Raw genomic sequence first — 13,620 nt, forward strand, 5'->3', positions numbered from 1 at the left:
TGTGACAGAGGACACCCAACCCCACTGTATTTCTCAAACTCCGGACATTTGAACTTGACCGGCAACTGTGCATTAGGATAAAAGCAAAGGTCCCTGAATCTTGTTCCTCCTAAAGTATTTGTACCCTTCATCCGTCTCATTTGTTCTTGGAGAGACTATATCTACTGGGCCATTTTGTTATCAGTGGCATTTTTGGCCTCAGGCACCCTGAAGTCACACTCATCATCTGGGATTACCACCGGAGGTGGTTGATTCTGTGGGATGTAAAGTGGAGGGCCCTGATACATTGGCACCGTAGGAGGTGTGGTGGTCTGTTGATCTGGTCGTGTCTGTTCAAGGGTTCTGGATTTGATCCAGATGCTTGGTGCTGAGCGGCTTGCGCTTGTAGGAAGTTAGTATTACTAAAAACAGCCATCAACATTTGTTCTTGTCTTTTCGTTGTTTCTATTAACTTCGCTATCATTGCATTAGCTTCAGCAAGTTCACTTGTCGCAGGTTGTGGGTCCTCTGAGTTGCTCATAGTTGATGTAGATCGAAGGAATACGGAGGCTTCTCAGGTTGTTTGTACTTCTTTCGTTTGGCCACCTTTGGGTACAGAAGACCAAGCATTATATTGTTTACAAAAAGAAAAATGCCTGACATTTTATTAGGTCAAGTTTTAAAGAAAGAGTTCTTTGGTTGGAGCCGAAATTAACGCGAAGTTGGCATTAACACGGGACTAACAAAAAATTTTGAAAAAGAATTACACAAAACACAGAGTTGGCATCGACACGGAGTCGGAAAACATTTTTGAAAAATGTAGTTTCATCAGCGCGGAGCTGGCATCGACACGGAGTCGGGAAAACATTTTTGAAAAAGAAATTTCATCAGCACGGAGCTGGCATCGACACGGAGTCGGTAAAATTTAAAAACGATTTCATCAGTACGGAGCTGGCATCGACACGGAGTCGGTAAAGCATTTTGAAAAAGTGAAATTTCATCAGCACGAAGCTGGCATCGACACGGAGTCGGTGAAGCATTTTGAAAAAGAAATTTCATCAGCACGGAGCTGGCATCGACACGGAGTCGGTAAAATTTAAAAACGATTTCATCAGCACGGAGCTGGCATCGACACGGAATCGGTAAAGCATTTTGAAAAAGTGAAATTTCATCAGCACGGAGCTGGCATCGACACAGAGTCGGTGAAGTATTTTGAAAAAGAAATTCATCAGCACGGAGCTGGCATCGACAAGGAGTTGGTAAAATTTAAAAACGATTTCATCAGCACGGAGCTTGCGTTGCTGGCATGGATCGCACGGAGTCGGTAAAGTATTTTGAAAAAAAATGAATTTCATCAGCACGGAGCTGGCATCGACATGGAGTTGGTAAAATTTAAAAACGATTTCATCAGCACGGAGCTGGCATCGACACGGAGTCGGTAAAGTATTTTGAAAAAAATGAATTTCATCAGCACGGAGCTGGCATCGACACGGAGAGTCGGTAAAGTATTTTAAAAAAGATTTCATCAGCACGGAGCTGGCATCGACACGGAGTCGGTTAAAGCATTTTGAAAAAATGAATTTCATCAGCACGGAGCTGGCATCGACACGGAGTCGGTAAAGTATTTTAAAAAAGATTTCATCAGCACGGAGCTGGCATCGACACGGAGTCGGTAAAATTTAAAATGATTACATCAGCACGGAGCTGGCATCGACACGGAGTCGGTAAGACATTTTGAAAAAGAAGATTACATTTTGAATTTTGTATACCGACCCATTAAACAATTCATTTATGCCATGATTATCCACAAAGAAACTGAAAGAAATTTCATTGAACTATTGAAAATTATTTGACAAATAGGATTTTCATTGAATTACAACTTTCAAATAACCCTGTTTTACATTCTTTTACATGGACGCTTGGATTTGTTTTGATCGTCATCAGGATTGCTGGGACAATTAGACTTGCTTCTTTTAGTTCTAACGACTAGCTCTTTGAACTCTGCTGGTCCATCTGGATACCCTAAGGTGCGTTTGTTCCACGCCTTCTCAATGAGATGCACTAACTTTTCAGTCAATGGTTCGGGAGAAAAGAATTGTTTGTGTTGAGGTAGCGAAAACTCTATAGGTACTCCGTACTGTTCTGGGATCAAAAGTAGGTTGGTAAAAAGATGTCTCATCTAGTCCGATCAAACGGACATATAGGATCCTTTGGTACCTAAAACAGGGTAGTCCGTCATCCACCAAGGGCATCTCAAACCAATATGACGTGCAAGACGAGAATCCAACCATTTGCCCCAAGCCTTGACTGAGTTGTGAACGCACTAACATGTTTCTCTTGGAAAAGTGCTCTGGCCTATACTCGAGGGTTGAAGGAATGTCCATAATTTTGAGACGGTCGCAGAGCCACATATAAAGTAGGTGAGGGCTTCCTTTGAAATCCCTTCCCTCACCATTTTTTATGGCATCCAACCTGAGAAGGTTTCAGCTAGAATAAGAGGTACGGGATTGGCTTTTCTAGAGAGCTGGGAAGCTATGTCTATAAAAGACTCAGGAACAGTTTGACCCTCGCTTTTGGAGGTCAGTATGTATTGGGCTAGGATCCCTAAACATAATCGATAGTCTCTAGTGGCTCTCCAAGCTTCTGTTTTACATTGATGGGATGACTACGAGAGTGGTATGGACTCAATAAGGGTACTAAATCCAATCTCCCGTTACGGACTAAGGCCTTGGCTTCTTCCTTTGAATGTTTAGGCCTGTGGCGAGGTCACCAGAATATCTTGTCTTCAATGAAGGCCTGACTAGAGGACCTGAAGTAGATATCCCCATGATACCACAATAGTCTTCATGAGTAGGACACAAGTGCATATGCCCAATGTGGAAGATGTGAAGATAAGGATTCCAACGCTTAGCCATAACGTGCAAAAGGTTCCAATCTATCTCAAACTCGTGGAAGTACAGAGCGCATCTCAACATGAATTTTGCAAAGTTGAATTTCTCTACGGTGTGCATCCCCGTGATGGTTGTTTTGACTAATTGGTCGATTGGGTTATTGCCTGCTGCCAGCATCCTGAGTTGACACAAGAGAATGTTCAGTACATTTCCAAGGTCAATGTAAAGTTACTTTTCTTTTGAAAATCTTTGTTCTTATGGAAAATACTTTCTTGAAAACACTTTTCTTTTGAAAATTTGATTTTCTTTTTGATTTAAATGGCCCGGCCTATCATGATCATTGGATCGAGATGGATTGGGTCATTATGAATTTTTACAAGAAATGGATTCTTTATTGGGTCGGTGTACCCATTTTAATTCTGAAAACAAAATTTTCTCTTGAGGACAATCATACACTTTGATCTCATTATTCACATACATCAATCATCGGGTTTCATTTCAACAACCCGGGAACACCCGCGATAAGTTCGAGTCGTGACTTTAGGGAAGGTTTCTAGACTCTAAGCTTACTACTGCAATGCATTTTTATCTGGCCACTCTTGCCCAAGCACACCTATATACCTCTCAAGCGTACTTAATCAGACGGTACGTGGTGACTTGGTTTGATATACCGTATAGGTGATAATCTAAAAACTTCAATTCACTTCTCTGAAGCCAAAAGCAGTCAGTTTGATCCCCAGTTGAGAGGTTGACGAGGTGGCGCACGATGCTGAGCAAGGGCCCACTTAAGTACCTCTCGTCTAGAATAGACGTAGTCTATCCCCCTCGTACAGTAGGGTACAGCGGGGCAGGATCTTGCTTAGGCACTGGTTTTGACCAAGAAGTGCAATTGATGTACTTGGATTATCTTTTATATACCTATAGGTACGAGTCAGGAGTTGTAGCTTTCATAAATGGTTTTCGCATCCCGCGAGGGGACCGACCACGTACTAGTACTACGTTGGCAATCGGGACATGTGACCGTGCGGCTTACAATAGGACAAAGGCTCAGGTCGCTCCAACGTGGGTGTATCAATATACCTTTCAGAATCACCTGATCAAACGGTATTGATGCCCCAGTTTTATATACCTTACGGTACGTGATTGGAGTTGTGGTTTTCATGAATGACGTCGCATCTCCGAGGAGACTGGGCCACGCACTAGTGCCACGTTGGCTATTAGGGACATGCAAGCGTGCAATACAGTAATGTAAACGTCCTAGTGGTGTGTGCAAATAGGATAGGGTGCGCCCGAGGCATTTTCCAGATGGGTGGGCCCGTTGGCCAGATCATAACTTTTTAGATAATTTGTCCATAAGGGTTGCACATTCATAGTTAAGCATCAACCAATCGATTTTTTTTTTTTTTTTTTTTTTGTTTATCTTTTTTTTTTCAATTTTATGAATGAACTAATCATAAAAGGACTTCTTTTTTTTATTATAGTCCAACCGATGATCACTTTGAATTTTCATTTTGATCAATCAAAAAGTGGCGAGCGGTACGCCCTGAGTTTAAAAAGATGATCCGTTTGATCTTTTGAAGCTTTAAAACTTAAAATAAAAAAGTTCCAAAAGGAAAGTTTCCAAGACTGATGTAAGGAACAAGTTGAGCAAAAAAACAAATTTTTTTTTTTTTTTAATTTAATTAAATTTTTTTTTAATTAAATTTTTTTTTGAATAAAAATTTTTTGTGCTCATTTTGAGGCACATTGCCTCTGGTTTTTGGCTTGGACAAAATTTTTTTTCCCTTTTTTATGCTTTTCTTTCCTACTCATTTTGTATCGCGACGAGACGTCAAACGAAAATGATAGCGTAAACGATAGTAAATGAGCTCCAAAACCGATTCTGACTTGTCAAAATGTTGCTGACTTTGTCCCATTTGGCAGAAAATTTTGTTCTACCCCAAATCGATATGCACTAATAGCTAATCGGAGATCGGACGAGAAAGTTATGATCATTTTAAGTTCGACTGTCCATTCGGCCAAAAAAGAAGAAAAACGACTTTTTTTTATTTTTTTTATTTTTTTATACACATTTTGAGGCACATTGCCTCTGGTTTTTGGCTTGGGCCAAAAAAGAAATTTTTTTTTTCATTTGTTTGATGATACGCATGCTTAAAATGACATAATCGGAGAAATAAAGTGAAAATCGGATTTTTTGTTTTTTTTTTTTTTTTCAAGCGAGTAAATAAATAAAGGAAACCTACCTAAAAAATAAATACAACAAACACAACAAGTATTTTTAGCTTGCAAAAATAAAAAAAAATAAAAATTGAAACCTTTCCTTTTTTACCAAAATAACCGAGTTGACACGAGGGTGGAGCCTTTACTCCCCAGTGGAGTCGCCAAGCTGTAGACACGTGATTTCGTCATTACGACGGCCACATCTACTATGATTTGGAGTCGCCACCATTCATATTGTAAGTGGGTGTGAATGGTCACCCGATGTACATTTTTGAAAAAGTGACATTTTGGCATTTTAGTGACTCACGTGGATAAGGTACGGATCAAACCTTAAGATCCGGGATAAGCGGCTCGGTTGGAGAAAAGGGAAGGTGTTAGGCACCCTTTTCTCCCCACTAAATAGTGGTAACCTCAACTCAACTCGGTCATTTGATTAAAAAAAATACGAAAAATGATGTGCCACGTGTTGTGCATTTGTACCCTAGATAGGGGTTCATTTTCGGCTTGATCATAGGGTCATTCCATTGATGGAAATGACCCTTATAGACCTTTAGCCTTGGGGTCCATTCATCCTAAAAAATAAAATGAAGGGGAGAGGGTGATAGAAGAGGGAGGAGGAGAGGATGTAGAAGAGAGAGGGGGGGGGGGGGTGCCTTGAACCCACCTTGTATCTTCTTTCTTCTTTTCTTCTTCTTCTTTGAGTCTTCTTCAGTCCTTAGTATTTTAAGCAAATACAACTCTTTTTTTTTTTTGGTTGAAGGAGTAAAGAAGAGATGATGAGTATGTGATTTTTTTTTATGAGACTTGGGGAGGATTAGTGTGAGGGAATTGATGAGGATTTTCTTAGTGAGAGGGGTGATAGTTGTTAGTAGAGAGAGAGTTGGGGAGAAACTTTGTAGTGAAAGTTTTTGGGGCCATTTTTGGGAAGAGGAGGAGGGTATTTATAGATGTTGAGGAGTTATTTTAGGGATATAATGAGGTGAAGTGAAGAAAAAGGGTAGAATGGTTATGAGTTTGAGAGAGAAATGGGTGTAATTTAGAGGAGATTGGAGGGTATTTAAGGAAGGGGGGTTAAATGGGTGAGTTTTGACCCAAATGGTTTGGATCATACCCAACCCATTTGGGTGGAGTGTTTGGTGAGGTGAGTTTAAGATGGTGGTTGAGATTAAATGGTATTTGGTTTAAGAGAATGGAGGATTTAAAGAGGTGGTTGATGATATTTTGGGAGGGTGAGGGAGATGATGCCATGTGTCAAAGTGGTTGGAAATGAAGGGTTGAGATAAGTTGATGGGAGAGGTTGAGTGTTTGACTTGAGAGGATGGTGTAGGTTTAGGTTGTAGATGTAGGTTTTGTAGGGATGATGAGGGTAGATTAGGGGAGGTATAGGTTAGGGGTGTGGGTAGATGTGTTTGATTTGAGAGAAAAGGTGATGGGTTGATGTGTGGGTAGATGGGATTTAAAGCAAATTAATGGGGTAGGTAGTTGGGTGAGGGAGGTGAGATGGGGTGATGACATGTGTCATCTTTTGATGATAAAAGAGTGATTGGTTGATGTGGGTTGTGGTTTATGGGTTAGGGTTGTGGGTTGGATAATGAATTGGATATGGTTAATGATTTGTGGCTTTGTAGTGTTGGGCTTGGGTTTTAGAAATGGTTTTGGGTTTTAGGGTTTGGTTGATGGTTATTTTGGAATGGGTTTTGAGGGTATAGGTTGGTTTTAGATTTTAGGTGATGTGGGATTGATTTTAGACTAAGGGTAAGATGAGAAATCGATTTAGGAAAGTGTTGAGGGCTCATGGGCCTTAGGTGGGCCTATGGTTTTTTGCGGATTCGGAGGCGGAGCGGTGGTAGTAGAGGAAGGGTAGGCATCCCAAGTCTCACATTTTTAATTTTTTATTTTTTTAGATTTTTGCAATCATTAGTTTGATCAAAAATGCCACGTGTTGGCGAATCGGGCTTTTTAGGCCCGTTGGTGAAATTTATCGAAAATTTGGCGTTTTTTATTTTGGAAGCGGAGCGGTGAATATTGGGAAGACGTAAGGTAGGCCGAGTCCTTTTGGTAGGTCTCCTAAACCATTGAGAGGTCTTAGGGGCCTCGGGTTGGTAAAAATGTCACTTTTCAATGACTTGGGCCTTTAAGGCCCGTTGGCCCATTTATTTAGAAAATCGATATTTCTGGGCCTTTTCTAGAAGTGGCCCGTTCAAATTGAGGTGTCTACACATGTTATTTCCAAATATACAAACCATTCGTATAAGATCACCTTTACATTACAAGTTCACTGGTAAAGATAGAGAGGAATAAACCCGTATTCCAGTTGTGACTCTACTCTTATACACGTCCCATACCACGTATGAGCTTGATGGTCTTTACTGTACATCTCAGGATAGTACACCACTCCGGATGATATGATGCACTATCCCTTCAGGCATTCACAAACTCTTTAATAGCTCACAAAATAGTTACATATATATATTATTTTCATTTGAAAATAAAAGAGAAATTAACAATACAAGGTTGATAATAGATATCCAGTTTCTTACCATGCAAGTGTGGCCACCCGGCCTAAAATGAATAACAAAACGGAAACGTAAACAGCGCCTCGTGCTAACAGAAATTTAAATAAACATGAAACCAACAATATTATCCCTGGATATTTATTCACCAACCTACACACAACACAATAACGTAAAATGCAGACATCACCCCTCGGGTGTGACTCTGACATTTTACCGTTTCATACCCTTTTTCCATTTTTTTCGATTTTTACAGTTTTCAATCTCTTCAATAAAATATCCATTTTATGATATTCATCAACTCAATATGAGTTCATTGAATATTAAATCACATTTTCGAACTATAAAATTTATTTTTATCAATAATATTAAAAAAGAATACAAATTTCATATCAAAACAGGGTCCGAGCAGTGCACAAGACCCAATTTATGAAAATAACTCGTTAAAATATCCTACCCACGTATAATTTGTTAAAAAATACAATTAAACATATCAAACATGCAATTTCTAGCGTGAATTTTTGAAATAACAAAACAATTCTATATTTTAGAAATACATCCAAATTTTTTCGATAAAATCCTAAATGTAATTTTCACAATTTACGATTATTAATAGAAATTGAGAGTTCCTTACAATCTCCAGGCGAAAGGATCGAAGCACGTGCGCAGAAATTGAGGCGATTGGCACGGAAATCGAGATGAACCGAACTTCGAAGTGGCTGATTTTTGAATCTGGCCCGGTGGTTTTGAAGATCTCGACGCCGTCGTCCTTTCTCCCTTCTGCGACGGAGGACGGTTTGACCCCGAAACCAATGAAATTCGAGGTCGAAGTTTTCAAAATTCCCTTATATAAATACGGCTGATTTTTGATGATATCGAGTGAAATAGAAAGTGAAACGAAAAAAAGTTGGGTGAATTTTGTAGATGTCGAGGCTGTGAACGTTTCTCCCTTCTGCGTCGGAAGACGGTTTGACCCCGAAACGGACGAAATCCGAGGTCAAAGTTTCGAAATTTTCGTATATACGTACGGCTGATTTTTGACGATACATGGTGAAAAAGACGAGAAAACGGAAGGAATTTGGGTGGGTTTTGTAGAGAATGAAGCTGTGGACATTTCTCCTTTCTGCGTCGGTCGTTGACGGCGAGCCGTTTGCGAAGGATCTGAGGTGGAAGGTCGGAAGAAAAACAAATTTTTCATTTTTTTTTAATATGTCGGCTGTTTGGACGAGTTGGGGAAGATGAGAGAAAAAAAAATTTAAAATATTATTTATATAAAATTTGGGACGAATTCGGTATTTCGCCTATTGTTTTGATCGACGATAACTTGATCGTCCGGACTCTAAAAATGACGAATGAATACTCTATTTCGACTAATTTTTCGTTCCGGATCTAATGATATAATCAATTTCTACAAATTCTATCTCTATCAAAAGTTTACATTTTTTGCCTGAGGTGACCCCTAAACTTGAAGTCGTTTTCGTTTTTGACGATAATTCGACTTTCTGATCTCCGAAAATGACAAATAAATAGTCCATCTTCAATAATTTTTCGTTACGAACCCAATGGTATGATCAAATTTTACTAATTCTTTCTCTAAAAAAAAGTCACTATTTTAACCTGGTCCGACCCGGTAATCGAGGATTTTGTAACTTTTATTGTCGGACTCGCATTTAAGCGTGCTTACAGGCTAAAATATGTTTTTCGATCATTTTGAATCCAATGATGGGGTCAGATTCCATTAAAAATGATCAGAAACATCCTAAAATTTTACCCCTAAGTCCCACTTTCAAGATTTTCTTAAAATTCTACTATTTATTTTTTCCTCGAAATACGAATTGAAAATTTGGGATTTTACATTCTCCCCCCCTTAATAAAAATTTCGTCCTCGAAATTGAAATCATATCTTATAGAGCTTTGTCGCAATTCCATTAACACGACAGGTATAATGAACAACATCTATTTTCAATTGCCATTTATTCTTAGTCCCATTCCAATCTGATTTATAATTCATAATCTTATGTCACATGTATTACGTTATCCCAACACATTCATTAATTAATCACTCCAATTTAAATTTACGCTCCAATTAATCCATTATTTATATAACCCTAAGATAACAGTCAATTCACCTTGTATCATTTCCCTACCAATGTCTATCAACAACAATCCTTTTACATCTTCTCTATTCTTCATCTTTACTTTTCTCATCAATTACTTCGTCTATTATGTTTTACTCATAATTGCTGTGAATATTACTCCTCAATGCATAGTCTTACCGCAAACACACTACTATATTTATATTCAATTCAATATTACATTTTCTACTTATTGTGATATTTCCTCAAAACCTCTGTCATAACCTTTATAATTTAAAATCTTACTCGAGAGGATAAATCCTACATCTGTTTTCTCACAATTCTATTAAGTCATCATTAAATCAACATTGTCACAAGATTATTCTTTCTCACATTTTACATCGACCCACCTCCTAACTTATACTATATTAAATCTCGTTAGGATGGATGTGGGCACAGACAAGTGGTAGCTGCTGCTTCTATGGAATCATAATCTTTACTTATAGCGCTTTCGTTTCGAGGAGTGAAAAGAAGCCATGATCGATGTCTCAAAATGAGCGCTTGTCTGTAGAAAGAATTGATCACTTAACGAGAACGATAATAATGAATTCCTCTACTGGAAGGAGATAGTGAAAGGAGAAGACAAAAGAAGAGTTAGAACCGACACTGAGGATAGAAAAATAAAAGGGAAAAGATGATCTATCTTTTCAAAGGAGGAGAATCGATTCAAGAAGTCGTAAAGCAAGAGCTGTTTTATCTAATAGTTCAATCGTTAGGCCTCTCAAAGTTAAGCCATCTTCAATCGAAAGGAAAGATACGCAACTCCCTTTGTTGATATTCGAGGAAGTAGCTCTCGACATGAAAGATATACAAGAAACATCTGCTTATCTACTAGCGTAATATACGAGTAATTGACTAGACTATTGATATAAAAACTAGCGTACCAATTGAACATCATTTTACAATTGTCTTTTTACACTTTACAATTATTCTAATACCTATTTTGTAAGTTCTTAAATGATCTTCCAAAAATCTTATTCTTTTTTCGCAAGGCCTCCCAATGGTATAAAATCAATTCTAGAATTAAAAAGAAAAACTTTTTCTATTGGGAATGAGGAAAAAAGAAGATACTTTTTTAGACATTTATCAAACATTTGGCATATAAAATAAGATGAGTTTTGAAGAGGCTAAAAACCAGAATAAATAAACATGATTTTTTTACCTTTTTTCTCAAAATCATCCATATTCAACAAAGTTTTTAGGTTTAAGAAGAAATAAGATAGAAAAGTGAGATTTGTGAAAGAATAAAAGTGCGATATATATATATATACACACACACACATAGTCCAACAGCTAAATAACCGTCGAAAAACAATAGCTAAATAACGGTCAAAAAAATAAAAAATTAATTTAAATTTATTATTTACTTTTTTAATCAAAATTCTGCACTTAATGTGTCAAAACTTGTATTAAAAAACTATTTTAAAAAAGTTTGGCACTTAAAGTGTCGAATTTTGATTAAAAAATTAAAAAAAGAAAATTCGGCCCTTTAATAGTTGAAATTTTGATTAAAAAAAAAATTTGACTAAAAGAGAAAATTCAACCCTTCAACAATCGAATTTGGTTCTTTTCGATAATATTTTAAAAATTGTTACTTTTTTAATAAATACTATTTTAAATAGATTATTTAGAAAATTTCCCCTAAAAAATAAAAAAACCAAAAAAATGTAAAGAGCACTGGATCATTTTGAAAGCATAAAAGAGGTAAAAAAAGAAAAAGAAAAAAGGGTTGCTCCAAATTTTTTTTGAAGCGTGTTGATTGCTTGAAAGTGGGACTCCAAATACAGATCAAGACTTGCATCCATGCTGACTAGCAGAAAGGCCAAGTCATTTAGGGCATGTACTTACAATTGTAGTTTTAAAACTCTAATCTTAATTCGACTTGACTCATATATTGATCAAGTGGTGTTCACCTGATTACGAATCAATTAAATATATTTTGAATTTATTAAATATTTAAAAATATTATATTATTTTAAAATTAGAATTAGGAGTATCAATGGGTCGGCTTCTAAAATAAATGAAATCAGAATCACAATCTTAAAAAACCATTGGTACCCATTAGTCCTTAATTGAATGAGAAAAAAAGTATTTCAAATCATTATCAAACTTTTTTTCCTTTAAAAAAATTAGTATATTATGAACAAAATTATTAACTATGTTATATCAAAGATATAAGTTAATGACTTTTTTCCAAAAATAATCTTTTTTCTTATTTAAAAGTAATAAATTTTAGAAGAGATAGGTCATCATAAACTCCAATTGACCATTTATAAAAAAAAAATTGAAGAACTTTATAAAACTTGCATTAATTTTGAGCTAAAAGAATACCCTAAATCATCTATTGTAGAAAAATAAATTAGAAAACAAATCGATTCCGAATACCCGTTGGGTAGAACTTAACAGTTCCGATTCTTATTGGTTTGGTTCCATTTTAGACTTGACTTTAATCGGTTCCAATAAAAAGAGAACCACAATAGGGGATTTTGGTTTTGGTTCCGGTTTTGGTTCGATTTCGACTAAATGGGTTCCCTTCGACACCTATAATTAGAATTTATATAAGCCTTAGTTTTTAACTTGGCTACACACAATTCTATGAGGACTCGCACAAGTTTTGAGTTTATTTAGCTAGTTGGTTAAAACAAGTTTGAGGGATGAGTCAACTCGATGGTTGTTAGAGATGCGGTCTCATGAATTTAATGACAAGGATCAATGTTCTATTATAGAGGTGTCAATCTTAACATGACCTCCGAACATGACTCAAAAAAGACATGAAATTAATGGGTTTGGATCAAGCCTAAATGGGTTTTAGTCATAATAGTGTCAATGCGTCTAACACATTTTGACACATTTGATTATTTTGTCATTAAGGTTTAGTTTTAAATTTAATAATACTTAATTAAGAATTTTTAAATTACCCATATTTTACTAGAATTTCTTAGAATGATTTTGTAATACTTTTTTTTTTTTCAAACTCTTTAAAATATAAAGGATGTTTTAAGATATTTTTCAAATAATTAATGGTTAAGCTTTTAATTTAGGAAAAAAAAATGTGACCATGGTCTATGGATTGAGCAAATCCCAGATTCATGCCTAGTCTGTTGTCTATAGGGATACTTAGTTATCAAAAAAATAAAAAGGGCTCGGATGTCTCATGTGATAATAAAATACACTTTTCTTAGCTAATATTAATATTAATAATAATAATAGTGAAAAATACTTTCCTTACTAAGTTAGTAAGGAAGTTTTTTGACCACATCACCTTATGGAGTGCAAAACACATGAGCTGCTGCCACAAGGTTTTAAAGGACAAAATTCTATGAATTTTGGAAAAAAATTCAAAAGAAAGTTATTTTCTCAATTGAATTATAATTTTAAATTTTGTGAGTTCTGTAGCCATCCACTCTCCAAATCTTGGATCATTCTTAAATTTTTTTATATATATTTTTAATCTAAGCTTTTCCATGAAATTAAGAAGGTTATGGTGTTGGATTACAACTTTGATAATCCATGAGGGTTTAACAACCTTAGTATGATGTGATGGTGACTAGGGGCGGATCCAGGATTTTATTGTAGTGGGGGCAAACTATAATTAATGGTACAGCTGAAAAGCTTGATTATGAATAATTTTGGGGAGAAATTCAAAGATTTTTGGTTGGAAGTTGAAGAAAAGACTATTTAGGTCTTTTCCAATTAATCCATGAGATAGGTCCCAATTAAGAGACAATGTCATCTTCAAAAATTGTAAGGGGGCTGGGGAAAAAATTGGAGGGAGGTGATGGGGTGGGGGTAAATAAGGAGGGAGATGAGTGCAAGAGGGCAAATGATGCATGTATTTAGTTGAAAATACATGATTGTTTCTAAGTTTTATGGGGGCAATTG

The sequence above is a fragment of the Akebia trifoliata genome, unplaced genomic scaffold (assembly GCF_017979445.1).
Source record: "Akebia trifoliata isolate Shusen 1 unplaced genomic scaffold, ASM1797944v1 Contig00301, whole genome shotgun sequence".
In the NCBI taxonomy this organism is placed as follows: Eukaryota; Viridiplantae; Streptophyta; class Magnoliopsida; order Ranunculales; family Lardizabalaceae; genus Akebia; species Akebia trifoliata.